At 43.1% G+C, this 14,243-nt stretch overlaps 1 protein-coding gene across 5 annotated transcripts in view; it reads right to left on the reverse strand.

The window, feature by feature from the left end:
* fam13c (family with sequence similarity 13 member C) overlaps nucleotides 1-14,243 on the reverse strand; it is a 132,054-nt gene that overhangs the window by 81,434 nt on the left and 36,377 nt on the right. Inside the window, exon 1 of one of the 5 annotated variants that reach the window (XM_048550625.2) lies at nucleotides 5,746-5,913. The exons of the other annotated variants lie outside the window; for them this stretch is intronic. The gene's annotated coding sequence lies outside the window, so the exon portion shown is untranslated. Of the gene's footprint in view, nucleotides 1-5,745; nucleotides 5,914-14,243 lie in introns of those variants that run through there. 5 annotated transcript variants of the gene reach the window in all.

The raw sequence follows: 14,243 nt of genomic DNA on the forward strand, positions 1-14,243 counted from the left end.
CAGTGACTGCAGTGCCAGAAAACTCACTGGGCCAGACCATTGCAGTCACCCTGTGTCTCCTGCAAGTCCAATGTTGCTTGAATTGCTATGCTGGGAAGAGAGCAATAACACTACTTATGGCCAGGGAATCGAGAACTTTTACCTTTATTTCTTCATTTTTCCAATTTATGTCTAAGATTTTGTACCTGGGTATCTTTGTACCTAACCTTAGAAAGACTGTAATGCTGATCTTTTCACGCTAATTCTTCATTTTTCTACTTTATACCTAAGATTTTGTACCTAGGCATCATTGTACCCAAGATGACGCCAGAAGTGAAGACTTTATCCATGGTTCTCTGTACACAGGAATCTGTGAACTTCCGTATGTGTGACAATTAAACTAATTCTACTTATCTCAAGGCAACCTTCCTGCAGGGTGTATTAATGAGAGGGTGGCTGAACCTTCAGAGAGGGAAGCAACATGGTGATTCGCATTCCACAATGTGGATCCTCGGATGATGAATCACACAGACTGAGACAGTGGTGGAACATTAAGCCTGCCTGGTGAGGTCGGCTCTTCGTTCATCCTTCGACCCCCCTGAGACAGCTCCTTCTTGTGCATTGATATCCTGAACAAGAAGGAAGCCAGCAGCTATCATTGGCTTCCATTGGAAAGCTAACGGTCTGATTGCTATAGCTTAACCGGCCCCAGGAAAGCTGCTTTTCAAGTTGCGCACTGAGGACTGTTGCTGCAGCTGGAGGCAAGGAAAGGCTCAGGGCACAGTGCCTTTGACAACCACTCTAAATAAACCCCTGGCCTGCAAGGCAGGATGCTTGGCTTCAGGCTTTTAACAAGCTGCCGATGAACCTCAGCTTCCTGATGCAACCACTGCTCTCTCTCCTTTGGTCTACAGACCTTGGGGGCTGGGGGAGGCCTAGTTCAGACAGCATTTATAATCCCAGGAGGTATGACTGGACAGGGAGGCCACGAGTAAGCCAATCACAGTCAAAATCACACCAGTGCCTGAGTAATAAACATGGATGCCCCATTTCAATCAATTCAGTGGGATTGCTCTGGATTCTAAGTGGTATAGTTTGGAACAGAGTCTGTAGTTCTGTTAAAGACAGGAACAACACAGCGACTGGACTGTCTCAATTTTAACTCCTCCCTCACCCTGCTCTTGGCAAGCAGGTGTTAAAACTGGGGCCTTGCGTTTACACTGAGAGCACGATTGGGACTCACTTTATTAGTGCCAGTAGTCGTCTGGCCTTAAGTGAAATTTGACATAGAGCTGCACTACTATAATGAGAATATGTGACCTCATATGTGGAAATCCCAGACTGATCCGACACCTCAAGCCAGAGACAGAGGAATCATGGAGAAACATCGGTTTGAGGATATGGGAGCTTTTGCACGTAAACAAATTATTTTTCCCACATGCATGTCCAAGAACTATTTTCCAATATTACCAAAAAAGGAAAGCTCTGTTGACAAGGCAAGTTCACACACTTCCAGGTTTAGCACTCCTACTCAATGCGGCCAAGATCTTCACCAAGCAATTCTCTAGTGAACCCTACAAAAAGCAAACAAACGGTTGTTTGATCATTCCATTGTATGGAAGGGCAGCTTTGCAATTCTGGGAACTGCTCTGTCTTATTACATTTATTTTTAGCTAACCTTTGCACCAAACTTGCAGTTAGGTTATATATAAATGATAGCATCTGAGAAGAGTTTCCTTGTTGTTTTCCCCAGGGCTCTGTGTACTCTTTAAGTTCCAGTTACATTTTGAACTGTGAGCTGCAGCTACAACAACTGGTATCTGTATAGCACCTTTGGTCAAGTATAGCAAGGCACTTCACAAAGGATGATTAACAATCAAAATTTACAAGAAGTGGCTAAAGGAGATATCAGGAAAGGAAGTTAGTCAGAAGGGAAGCGTGAAGGAAAGTCTCTGAGGAGTTTCTACTTCTTGGATCAGGACAGAGACAGGGGATTTCAACAAGCAAACTACACTGCTCTACCCTGTTGCGAAGGAGAACCAGTGATGAAAACTGTGACCCCAAACCAGGACCTTACAATAGGCTGGAGAATGAGAAGCAGACAGGGCATGACAGAGTCACCAGCGTATTGCCAAAACTGGCATGTGGAGCCTGTGCTAATGTTAACTGTCTCAGTGTGCCAAAGTAAAGTAACAGGGAGGGCAAATAGAGCTCAGGTGTATCAGCAATGATTCAAGTTAATGTCACAATAGCCTTGAGATTTAATTGGCAACTCCTGTTCCTACATGCTCAATGTTTAAGAGGAGTCAGCTACCCGTAATCATCATCTCAGGATACCTATAAAATCACATACTCCTCATCATTAATGAACACTGCATCTCTGACTCCTGCTATATTGCTTCCTTAGGCCTTTGATTTCTATCTGTAAATTATATACAGCATGATCCAATCTCCCACAGCATAAAAAACACAGCCTGAGAAAATGGCTGTACAGATTCAGAGATCAGCCAATGCTCTTTAAAACAAGTGTCCATCACATATGCGTCAAAACTTTGCATGCCTGGGGCAAAACTATGAATCATAGGAATGTAGAATCAGGAGTAGACCATTCAGCCCTTGAGCTTGTTATACTATACTAAATCATGGTAGATCATCAACACAATTTTCCCTTGCTATCCTCATATCCCTTGGTGTCATTTGTATCCAGAATCCATCAGTCACAGCCTTGAACATGCTCAGTGACTCAGATTGAAAAGTACTTCATTGGTTGTGAAAGTATGGCCATGGAAGGTGTTATAAAAGGAAGTAATTCCTCTTTACGTGATGCTCTGATTGGAGGGTTTAATAAGGCGTTACATCAGTACATGATGTGCTGAAAGTGAGTTTCTGACTATAGAATCCCTGCAGTGCAGAAAGAGGCCATTCAGCCTATTGACTCTACAAAGAGCATCCCACCCAGACCCAGGTCATATCCATAACCCTGCATTTCCCATGGCTAATCCGCATAGCCTGTACATCCCTGGTCAGTATGGGAAATTTAGCATGGCTGATCTGCACTAACTCACAAAGCTTTGGACTGTGGGAGGAAACCGGAGCACCCAGAGGAAACCCACGCGTAGACGGGGAGAATGTATAACTCTGCACAGAGAGTGGCCCATGGGTGGAATTGAACCCAGATCCCTGGCGCTGTGAGGCAGCAGTGCTAACCACTGTGTCACTCTTGCAATATATCTGCGGTTATGTGGGAATGTAAAAAAACATCAGAGAACTATTATGTTGCTGAAAATGGGCATTACTCCTTTGTGTCTACATTGGCTGTCTGAGTATTTTGGTTCAGTGCCAACCTCAGCCTTTGCCCTTTAATCTTGCATGTTATTTCTATCTAAATAATAATCCAATACCTTCTTGAGTGCCCCAGTTGAGCAATATTCAAGGCACTGCATTCCAGAACCAAACTACTCACAGTGAAAAAAGAATTTTTGCTTATCCCACAGTTGTTTCTCTTGCAAAACACTTTAAATCTGTGCTCTCTGGTCCTTGGTCTGTTTCAGAGAGAGCACAGTCTCTCCTCATCCACTCTATCCCCTCAAGATTTCAAAAACTTGAATCGGATCTCCTCGTAGCTTCCTCTTCTTCATAGGAAAGTCATCCCAATTATTTTATTCTTTCTTCATAAGTTTCTCATCCCTGGAACCATTCTCAAAAACAATGGACAAAGTCAGAAATATCTAGACACTAGGGTATAGTCCAAAAGGTTTATTTCAAATTGTAAATTTTCAGAGTGCTGCCCCTTCATCGGGGCAGTAATTTTGTACTGTAGAGCAGTCAATGAATTTCTCTTCTTCCTGGCTGTGGTCAAGTATCACGATTGCTGGAATCCTCCACCAACCATCATAGAGGACAAACGAGGTGATAAGAAGTTTATTATAGATCTTGTCATTGATCAAAGACAAATCAATTAGTCAAATCAATTATTGGTCCTCCAATAACCAAGTAAACTTTCAACAAATAGCTTATCAACAAGTCTATGCTCTCAGATTTAATCTGCCATTCAAAGGACTTGTAGAAAGCAATTTTTTGTAAGCAAGGAAGCCAATTTAGCACAAAACAGCTGGCATTTCTGTACTGCCTTTCACAACTGTTGGATTTTCCAATGTACTTCACAGCTCATGATATACTTCTGAAGGCTCGTCATTGTTAGAATGTAAGGAGAGGGCACAGCCAATTTATGCAGGGCAAGTTCCCAGAAACAGCAATGAGATAGTTGAGCAACTAATGTGTTCTGTTGGTGTACAGTGATGGATAAATGCTGCCTGAGACATAAGCAGAACAGCTTTGCTGTTCTTTGAAACAGTGCGACAGAATCTTTGACATCCAATGAGAAGGAACATGTGATGAAAGATGACGGAATCTCTTATGGCCTCGACAGATCAGTGTTCAACAAAAGAAAAAGAACATTTGATCTTTGCTCAGAAACAAACTCCATGCTGTCTCCAAAGTTTACCAGATACCAAGCTTGTTTTTGCCAAGCAACAGTTGATTTAAACATTTGCCTTAGAGGCGTTGGAGAGGATGCTTCCAAGATAACAAAACATCTGGATCAAACACAGGGGGGTGTCACTAATACTGAGTGTGAGCTCTTGGAGAAGTGGCCGGGGCAGGCTAATGCAAGATTTTCTGAAATTGATACAAGGCCATCTGTGACGATCATTGTAGATATCACTGTCTTCAATAGCAGGAATAGTCCTAACAGAGAGCGAATGTATTGTCACCCAGTCATTGCCTGTGCACTTGACATCACAACATGGCTTCCATGCAGCTTGGGGAACAATGGACATGATCCCTGCAGCATGTTAAAACTCAAGAAAGAATCCTTGAATGGAAGCAGGACTTGACCTGTCCAATAATTTTGTCATTGTGGATCACCAAAACGTGTACAAATACCAGACACTGGTTTAACACCTCAAGTGAAAGTCCAACCTCAGTTTAAAGTTGCATGCTGGTGTTATTCCAGCTGAGATAGACTATAGCTAACACAATAAGCGCAAACCTCCATCTTCGAGATAACCTTAGAATGTACGGTCAATATAGTACAATGTACGGTCAATGCAGTAGGATGTACGGTCAATGTCATAGTGTTTAAGAACACAGCGGACACTGAACCCATTGTTTCTCTGACATACAACACAGAAACAGACCTTCAGTCCAACCAATCAATGCTGAACACAATCCCAGACTAATCCAATCCCACCTGCCTGCTCCTGGCCCTTATCCCTCCAAACCTTTCCTATTCATGTATTTATCCAAATGTCTTTTAACCATTGAAATTGTACCCATATCCACATCCTCAGGAGGTTTATTCCACATGCAAAACATTGTCTGTGTAAAAGATTTGCCCCTGCCGTTTTTTTTAAATTTCTCTCTTCTCAGTTTAAAAATGTGCCTCCTAGTCTTGAAATCCCCCACCCTCGGTAAAAGACACCCACCAGTAACCCCGTCTCTACCCCTTATGATTTAATAAACCTCTACAAGGTCACCTCTCAATCTCTTATCCTCCAGTGGAAAAAGTACCTATCCAAGCTGTCCTTGGTAGATCTTCAATTTAATCAATCCACTGTAATCCCTTTCCCCACATGCTTTCACAGGTGGTCCTGGATTTATGAATATCTGACTTATGAATGCTTGCACCTGCGAATGAGATCCCATGCAAGGCTGTATTTGCATTAATTTCAAAGATCCAACAAGCCAATGTTTCCTCATACTTACGAACAGCTATTTTATATTGTCCTGCATTGAGCTCAGACTTGTGAACAAATCGGCTTGCAAATATATTGACAAACAAAAGCCGTTCGCAACCCAGAGACTGTCTGTATATCCTTTCTCAAATAGATGTCCAATTCCAATCTGAATGGTGTAACAGACCCTCTCTCAGATGTGCGGTAAAACAATGCCAAGTTCTAGCAACTGTCTGCCTGAAAACTAACTTGGTTTTACACTCTGGTGATAATCATGAGTCTAACCTGCTTATGCAGATTTTGTTAATCAGCTTTACTGTTTACCTTCCAAATCTTTCATAATTCTCCAAAGGACCTTTGCTGATAAAAAGTAAAAGCTTCAAAAATGGAAATAGCCTTGTACTTATATAATGTTTCTCATGACCGCCAGTTATCTCAAAGCATTTGACAGCCTACAACATTCTGAGTCATTGTTAATGGCACACTAGCTGTATTATTAAGATTAAGGACATACTGGCTGAGGGCACCTTGGGCACATATAAAGAGAGAGTTCTTAACCATTGGGAATGGGCAGGCAGGGCGCAGACATTGTGTAAATAAACCTAGCAAGAAATAAAAGATTGATTTCCTACTTCACCATCTGGCTGCGTGACACTTTGTAGTAACTGCTATAATGTAGGACACACATGCACAGCCAAAATGTGTGCAGGAAGATCCTAAAAGAAAATGCAATGTGGTAACGCCCAAATAATCTGTTCTTGTAATGTTGCTTGAATATTGGCTCAGACACTAGGAATAACACTTCTTCAAAATAGCATTGTTGGTTATTTTATATCCACCTCAGCAAGCAGATGGTGCCTTAGCTTAATGTCTCATTAGAAAGACAACATCCCTGACAGTGCAGTGCTCCCTCAGTAAAGAGCAAATGTCAGTCTTCAAGTCTCAGACTTGAACCTGGAAATCTACAATTCAGAGGTAAGCGTGCTATCAACTGACACAAGGCCAACACACAAAACATCTTCCTGGTGCCCTTTTAGGAACCATGCATCCTGCCCAATCCTGAAAGAGGTGTTCACTTTTGCATGTAATAAGCCAACAGACATCTAGCCAATGCTTGTATAAATTTAGCAAGTCTTTCTTTTGCTTGTATATTTAATGTCTGAACATCTACAGGAATAGTGCCAGATGACTGGAGGAGAGCAAATATGGTTCCCCTGTTCAAGAAGGGGAGTAGAGACAACCCTGGTAATTATACACCAGTGAGCCTTACCTCAGTTGTTGGTAAAGTGTTGGAAAAGGTTATAAGGGATAGGATTTATAATCATCTAGGAAAGAATAAATTGATTAGGGATAGTCAGCACGGTTTTGTGAAGGGAAGATCGTGCCTCACAAACCTTATTGAGTTCTTTGAGAAGGTGACCAAACAGGTAGATGAGAAGTAAACCGGTTGATGTGGTGTATTTGGATTTCAGCAAGGCGTTCGATAAGGTTCCCCACAATAGGCTATTGTACAAAATGCAGAGGAATGGAATTGTGGGAGATTTAGCAGTTTGGATCGGAAATTGGCTTGCTGAAAGAAGACAGAGGGTGGTAGTTGACGGGAAATGTTCATCCTGGAGACCAGTTACTAGTGGTGTACGGCAAGGGTCGGTGTTGGGTCCACTGCTGTTTGTCATTTTTATAAATGACCTGGATGAGGGCGTAGAAGGATGGGTTAGTAAATTGCAGACAACACTAAGGTCGGTGGAGTTGTGGATAGTGACGATGGATGCTGTAGGTTGCAGAGAGACATAGGTAAGCTGCAGAGCTGGGCTGAGAGGTGGCAAATGGAGTTTAATGCAGACAAGTGTGAGGTGATGCACTTTGGTAGGCATAACCGGAATGCAAAGTACTGGGCTAATGGTAAGATTCTTGGTAGCGTAGATGAGTAGAGAGATCTCGGTGTCCATGTACACAGATCCTTGAAAGTTGCCACCCAGGTTGACGGGGCTGTTAAGAAGGCATGCAGTGTTTTAGCTTTAATTAATAGAGGGATTGAGGTCTGGAACCATGAGGTTATGCTGCAGCTGTACAAAACTCTGATGCGCCCGCACTTGGAGTTTTGTGTACAGTTCTGGTCACCGCATTATAAGAAGGATGTGGAAGCTTTGGAAAGGGTACAGAGGAGATTTACTAGGATGTTGCCTGGTATGGAGGGAAGGTCTTACGAGGAAAGGCTGAGGGACTTGAGGCTGTTTTCATTAGAGAGAAGAAGGTTGAGAGGTGACTTAATTGAAACATATAAAATAATCAGAGGGTTAGATAGGGTGGATAGGGAGAGCCTTTTTCCTAGGATAGTGATGGCGAGCATGAGGGGGCATAGCTTTAAATTGAGGGGTGAAACATATAGGACAGATGTCAGAGGTAGTTTCTTTAGTCAGAGAGTAGTAAGGGAATGGAACGCTTTGCCTGCAATGGTAGTAGATTCGCCAACTTTAGGTACATTTAAGTCGTCATTGGATGAGCATATGGACGTACATAGGATAGTGTAGGTTAGATGGGCTTGAGATCGGTATGACAGGTCGGCACAACATCGAGGGCCGAAGGGCCCGTACTGTGCTGTAATGTTCTATGCTCTATGTTCTATGTAACATTCAGGCCTTCTATGACAGTCTCCACTTGGATTATTGTGTTTCCAAATGTAGGAATATGCACCCATAGATCCCCTGGTTTCTCCAATGAATACAATAAATGGTCATGGGATATAGCACTTGGTGCCAAAACACTGAGGTAGTACTTTGCAACAATGAACCTGAAGAGAATTAAATATTACACTCAATAGCAATAGGTTTATGTTTGTGTGTATTGATTTGCAAGGTATTTAATTTGTTGATGACCTTTACTGGAGTCAACTGCTTGTTAATATGAGGAGAATGGGAAAGCCCAGCTGTGGATTTAGCCTGAAATTTCCACTATGTGTCTGAAATGAATGGAGTTGAGCCTACTGGGATTTTGTTGACTTGGCAATGTTTGTTTTAAATAACATTTAAGGTGGCACGGATTGCCAGATTTGGATTTCTCAAGATCGTTCTGAAAACCAGCAGCATCCCCGACAAAATGCTTGTTACACCGAGGAATCCACTTCATCACTTGTGTTTGTATTTGCTCAAAAATTTAAACCCTTGGGTTAACCCATCCCCAGAGAGAATGTATGTCTTTTGCTCCATAATAAGAACCAACCAAGATGAACCAAATAGCCCTGCTTTACCTAAAGCTCAGCTTGTGTTGCTTTGAGTATTCAAAAGGAAAATAATTCAACGCAGCAGCATGAATGTACAATCATAGAAAATACACAGGTCCAAACACAAACATTCCATGCACAACCGAAGATGATAAATGTCACAAATTCTCAAACAATCACTTCCTGCCAAGTGTTGACTAGATAATTCCGACAAAGCATGGAAGTCTCCATGATCAATCCTCTATCAGTGAAGGAAGAGGCAGGGACAGAGATTGGTTCTAGACTCACCCTGCAAAAAGCACTCCTGTAATTTGATTTGCAGCTTTGAAATCTATAGATGGAGTTGTCGGTGAGGCCACTTTTGGAGTTCTGTGTATAGTTCTGGTCACTCTTCCATAGGAAGGATATTAATAAATTGGAGAGGATGCAGAAAAAAAAAATTGCAAGTATGTTACTGGGACTGAAGGTTCTGACTTATCAGGAGAGGCTGGATAAGCTAGGACTTTTTTCACTAGAGTGTTGGAGGTTAAGGGGTGATCTTACAGAGGTTTATAAAATCATGAGAGGCATGGATAGGGTGAATAGTCATGGTCTTTTTCCCAGAGTGAGGGAGTTCAAAACTGGAGGGCATAATTTTGAGGTGAGAGTAGAAAAATTTATAAGGGGACCTGTGGGGCAACTTTTTCACACAGAAAGTGGTTGGTACGTGAAATGACCTGCCAGATAAAGTGGTAACTACAGATACAGTTACAACATTTAAAAGATCTCCGAAATGATCTCCTTCAACCTCTTCCATCAAGCAGAAGATATAAATGCCCGAACACACGTACCAACAGGTTCAGAACCAGCTTCTTCCCAGCAGTTAATAGGCTGATGAATGGGCTCTCTCGTCTCAAATAACACTGATCTTGCTAATGTTGATCTCACCCAGTGCACACCCTGTGCAATGTAACCTGTATGCCTCTATCCAATTTAATGTACAACATTTGATCTGCACATTGTTGCTAACTATGATCTGCCTATACTACTCATAAACAAAGCTTTTCACTGTATTCTGATACAGGTGACAATCAGTCAGTCAGACAGTCGGACAAGTACGTGGACAGGAAAGGTTTAGAGGGATATGGGCCAAATGCAGACAAATGACATTAGTTTAGATTTGCAACGTGGTCAGCATGGATGAATTGGACCAAGGTGTCTGTTTCCATGCTTTGTGACTCTATAATGACTGACAGGAACAAGCAAATGGCCTATTGCGGAAATGGAGAGCCCAAGCCATAACCACATGAACTGATTATTCCTCAACCGGTCCTAGATGATTTTCTGCTGCTGACTGCAATCTAGGAGTTGGAATACCAGCTGAGGTGCTCAATTCTGGAAAGGCCAAGCCACGGTCGTACAACCTCAGCCTCGCCCTCCTCTACTGGAGAGAAGGGTCTATCCTCGAGAAGCTACATGACACCAGTCATCACATTGTACAGGAGCAAAGGTCATTGCAGTATCTCACTCCCAAGCACCATCAAGGCCATTGGCAGGTCATTCTAACGTTCTAACATCGCCCAGACAGCAGGATATACACGGAGGTACTAATGGGTTCAGATAAGGTGGATCCTCAGGAGGGAGAGGGTTTGGGTGAGGATGTGAGTGAGAGTGAAGGTTAGAGTTAACGTGAGGATGAGGGTGAGGTGGTGTTGAGTGTTGAGAGTTAAGGTGAGGGTGAGGGTTATGGTTAGGGTTATGGTGAGGGTAAGAGTTAGTTGACAGTTAGAGTTAAAGATGAGGGTGAGGGTGAGGGTTAGGGTGAGGGTGATAGCAAGGGTTGGAGCGAGATGTTTAGTGTTATCATAGAATCCCAACATGTAGAAACAAGCCCTTCACACCAACAAGTCCACATCGACCCTCAGAGTATCACACCCTGACCCATCCCCTTATAACTCACATAAGCTACACATCCCTGCACACTATGGGCAATTTCCCATGGCCATTCCACCTAGCTTGCACATCTTTGAACTGTGGGAGGAAACCCACTCAGACACGGGAAGAATGTGCAAACTCCACACAGACAGTCCCCTGAGGCTGGAGGCGGACCCGGGTCCCTGGCGCTGTGAGGCAGCAGTGCTAACCACTGAGCCACTGTGCCACCCAGTGGTGAGGGTTAGGATTAGGGTGAGGGCTAGAGCAAGACAGGGTTAGGGATTGGGTTAGGGTTAGAGTGAGGGTAAGGAAATGGGTGAGGATTAGGATCAGAATCATCTCCCCACAATAGCTCCAGGAGAGCTGTAGAGAGCATTCCATTTGCAAACACTATTGCATTTCCTTCCATGTATCTCAACATTTAACCTCATGAACAGCATGGGCCTCCACCAGAAACCAGAGAAAGTAACTTGACCTCCCAAACTTTGCAATCTGACACAGTCCTTCCATGCACCCTTCATTTTGAGAGGCCCAATTCTGACCGTTTTGAGATTAACAATGAGTTGAAAACAAAGTAGGGTCTTATGAAGGGTCTAGGCCCGAAACGTCAGCTTTTGTGCTCCTGAGATGCTGCTGGGCCTGCTGTGTTCATCCAGCCTCACATTTTATTATCTTGGATTCTCCAGCATCTGCAGTTCCCATTATCACAGGGTCTTAGCTCCTGTTCTGTTTTCTAGCTGTTTCTCTGTCCTCCTGACCTGAATTTCCCTGGCAACATAGAAGGACCGAATTTCCAGATATTCCTCAACATGTCAAAACTGAAAGCTATGTGTGGCAAGGAAATCAGGGAATTGCTGTACGTTGATGATGCTGCAATAATTATCCATTGTCACCGAAATCTCATGGACAGTTTGTCCCATCCCTGTGTTAATCATTTGCTCACCTCTTGTGTCAGGAAACCATAGTCATGGGACAAGCAGTGTGATCAGACTTAGCAGCACTGGAAGCAGTCAGGAAATTATGTTATCTTAGATCTCCAGTGAAACAAAAACCATCTCACGAAAATTATTCATTGGAAAAGCAGCCAACAATGCTCGCCAATGTTCAGCATGGAAACAACATAGTGACCTGCAAGACCAATATGTTTGCATAAAGAAATATGAGCAGCAACAGGCCATTTGGCCCATTGAACCCAGCTCTAGCATTAATCAGAGCACAGCTGGCTCGATTTTGGCCTCAGCTCCACTTTCCTGCACCCGCCGACCCCAATAATTTATGACTTTTTTGTCAATCAAAATCCATGCAGTCTTGAATATATACATAATAACACAATTTCCACTGCTCTCTGTGGCTTGCAAATATATAGAATAATCACCCTTAGAGAAGACATTTCCAATTTCCTCTTCAGTGAGAGACACCTTACATCAAACTGTGTCACCTGGCTCTAGATTCCATCACAAGAGGAAAACATTCTCTTCGTATCTACCCTGTCAAGCCCCTCAATTTTTTTTTGCTTCAGCCAGATCTCCTCTAATTCTTCAAAACAGCGAAGGCTACAGGTAATACCTTCTCTCCTTTATCATGGGGACGTCTCTTTGCACCAGGAATTGGCTGGTGAACCTTCTCTGAAATATTTCCAATGAACGTATATCCCTCCTTAAGTAAGGAGACCAAATCTCCGGACGGAATTCAAGACACAGTCTCACCAATGCCTTGTACAATTGGGCCACCTCCTCAGGATAAAGGCCGGCATTCCTTTTGCCTTCCTAGTTACTTACTGCACCTGCTTACCAACTATTTTGTGATTCTTGTATGAGGTTGGCTTGATCTTGTAAAGAGGTTCTGAAATCATCACTGCAACACAAAGTTTGCAGCTAGAGGTATGTAGCCTCAGGGCATGTTCATTTTTTTCCCCTTCACTCATATGGGATATGTGTGTTGCTGGCTGGGCCATCATTTATTGTCCATTCCTAACCACCCTGAAGAAACTGATGATGAGCTGCCTTCCTAAACTGCTGCAGCTACTCCCATGTGGCTGTTAGGGAGGGAATTACAGGATTTTGACCTAGTGGCAGTGAAGGAATGGCGATATATTTCCAAGTCGGGCTTGGAGGGGAACTTGAGGGTGGTGGTGTTCCTACATATCTGCTGCCCTTGTCTTTTTGAGTGGTGATGGATACCGGTTTGAAAAGGTGCTGTTAGAGGCTTAGTGAGTTACTGGACTACAGTTTGCAGATGGTGACGCTGCTGACACTGGGCATCAATGGGTGAAGGGAGTGAATGTCGAAGGTGGTGCCAACCAGTTGGACTGGTTTGTCCTGGACGGTTCGCACATTTCAAAAATCCCTCAAAATCAAAATACAGAGGACCTTGGGGATCACAAATAAAAAAAGGAAAATGCTGAAGAAACACATAATTTGTGGAAAGTGAAACAGAGTTAGTGCACTGAGTCTAATGGGACTCTTCTTCAGAACAGAAGCCAACAGAATTTCACCAGCATTTTCTCTTTATGGTTAGAAAGTCCCACGTTAGTTGTGAATTGCACTGGCAAATTGTGAAAGGCACTATAAAAGCTCTTTCCTTCTCTAAAACGAGCAATTTGTTGGTTCTCAATTGCCTGTGCCTCACTCGTGTGCTTAATCAGTGTGTCTTCTTGGAAGGCAGGAAAAAGACACACAGGAGTAGGTTTGGAGTGTCAGTACCCAGTGCATAAGACAAGAGGGTGGGTTGCCTGATTGGAGTTAGGCAGCAAAATCAAGTCCTTTATCATCACAACGGCTGCAAGTCTACTTGCAAGAGAAGCCAGGGACACAGAATGTGACAGAATAGCTCATAGACTGAAATATCATTAACAGGATACTCAATCTTACACGTATTCGAGGCTGTGGTCATTGTCCTATCAGCGCTGCAGTTGACACCATTCGCTCGTTGACAGAGATGCAAGAGAAAGACTTGGTCCCAGTCCTGGGTATTTGCTGGTACTTGACTGCTTAAGGGCAATGCAGAAAATTCCTTGGGAACCTGAAGAAATGGGCCCTCAAACCTTCAGCAATACTAATAAAGGAATGTCGTTATCATCACTCTACAATATTGGCTGTGACATATGGGCAATGTTCCTTCCAGAAAGAGATTGTCTTGGATTGAGAAGAGGAATTTGTAATTAGAAGTAGAGACTAACCCTACTAAATCTGTACTGTTCCTGTACCAGACCAAAAGGAATGGAGTGACCCCGACACACAATTTCTCGACACAACTCATCACAGTCGCAGATTCATTTGCATACTATAAGGCAATTGGGCAAGTCAAGTTGATGACAAACCATTGATTGGGCTATGTCACACTGGACTGATCCATTGGGTGTAAGGGGCAATGTACCATTATTGAATTAACAAAGA

Source organism: Stegostoma tigrinum, chromosome 20, assembly GCF_030684315.1.
Source record: "Stegostoma tigrinum isolate sSteTig4 chromosome 20, sSteTig4.hap1, whole genome shotgun sequence".
In the NCBI taxonomy this organism is placed as follows: domain Eukaryota; kingdom Metazoa; phylum Chordata; class Chondrichthyes; order Orectolobiformes; family Stegostomatidae; genus Stegostoma; species Stegostoma tigrinum.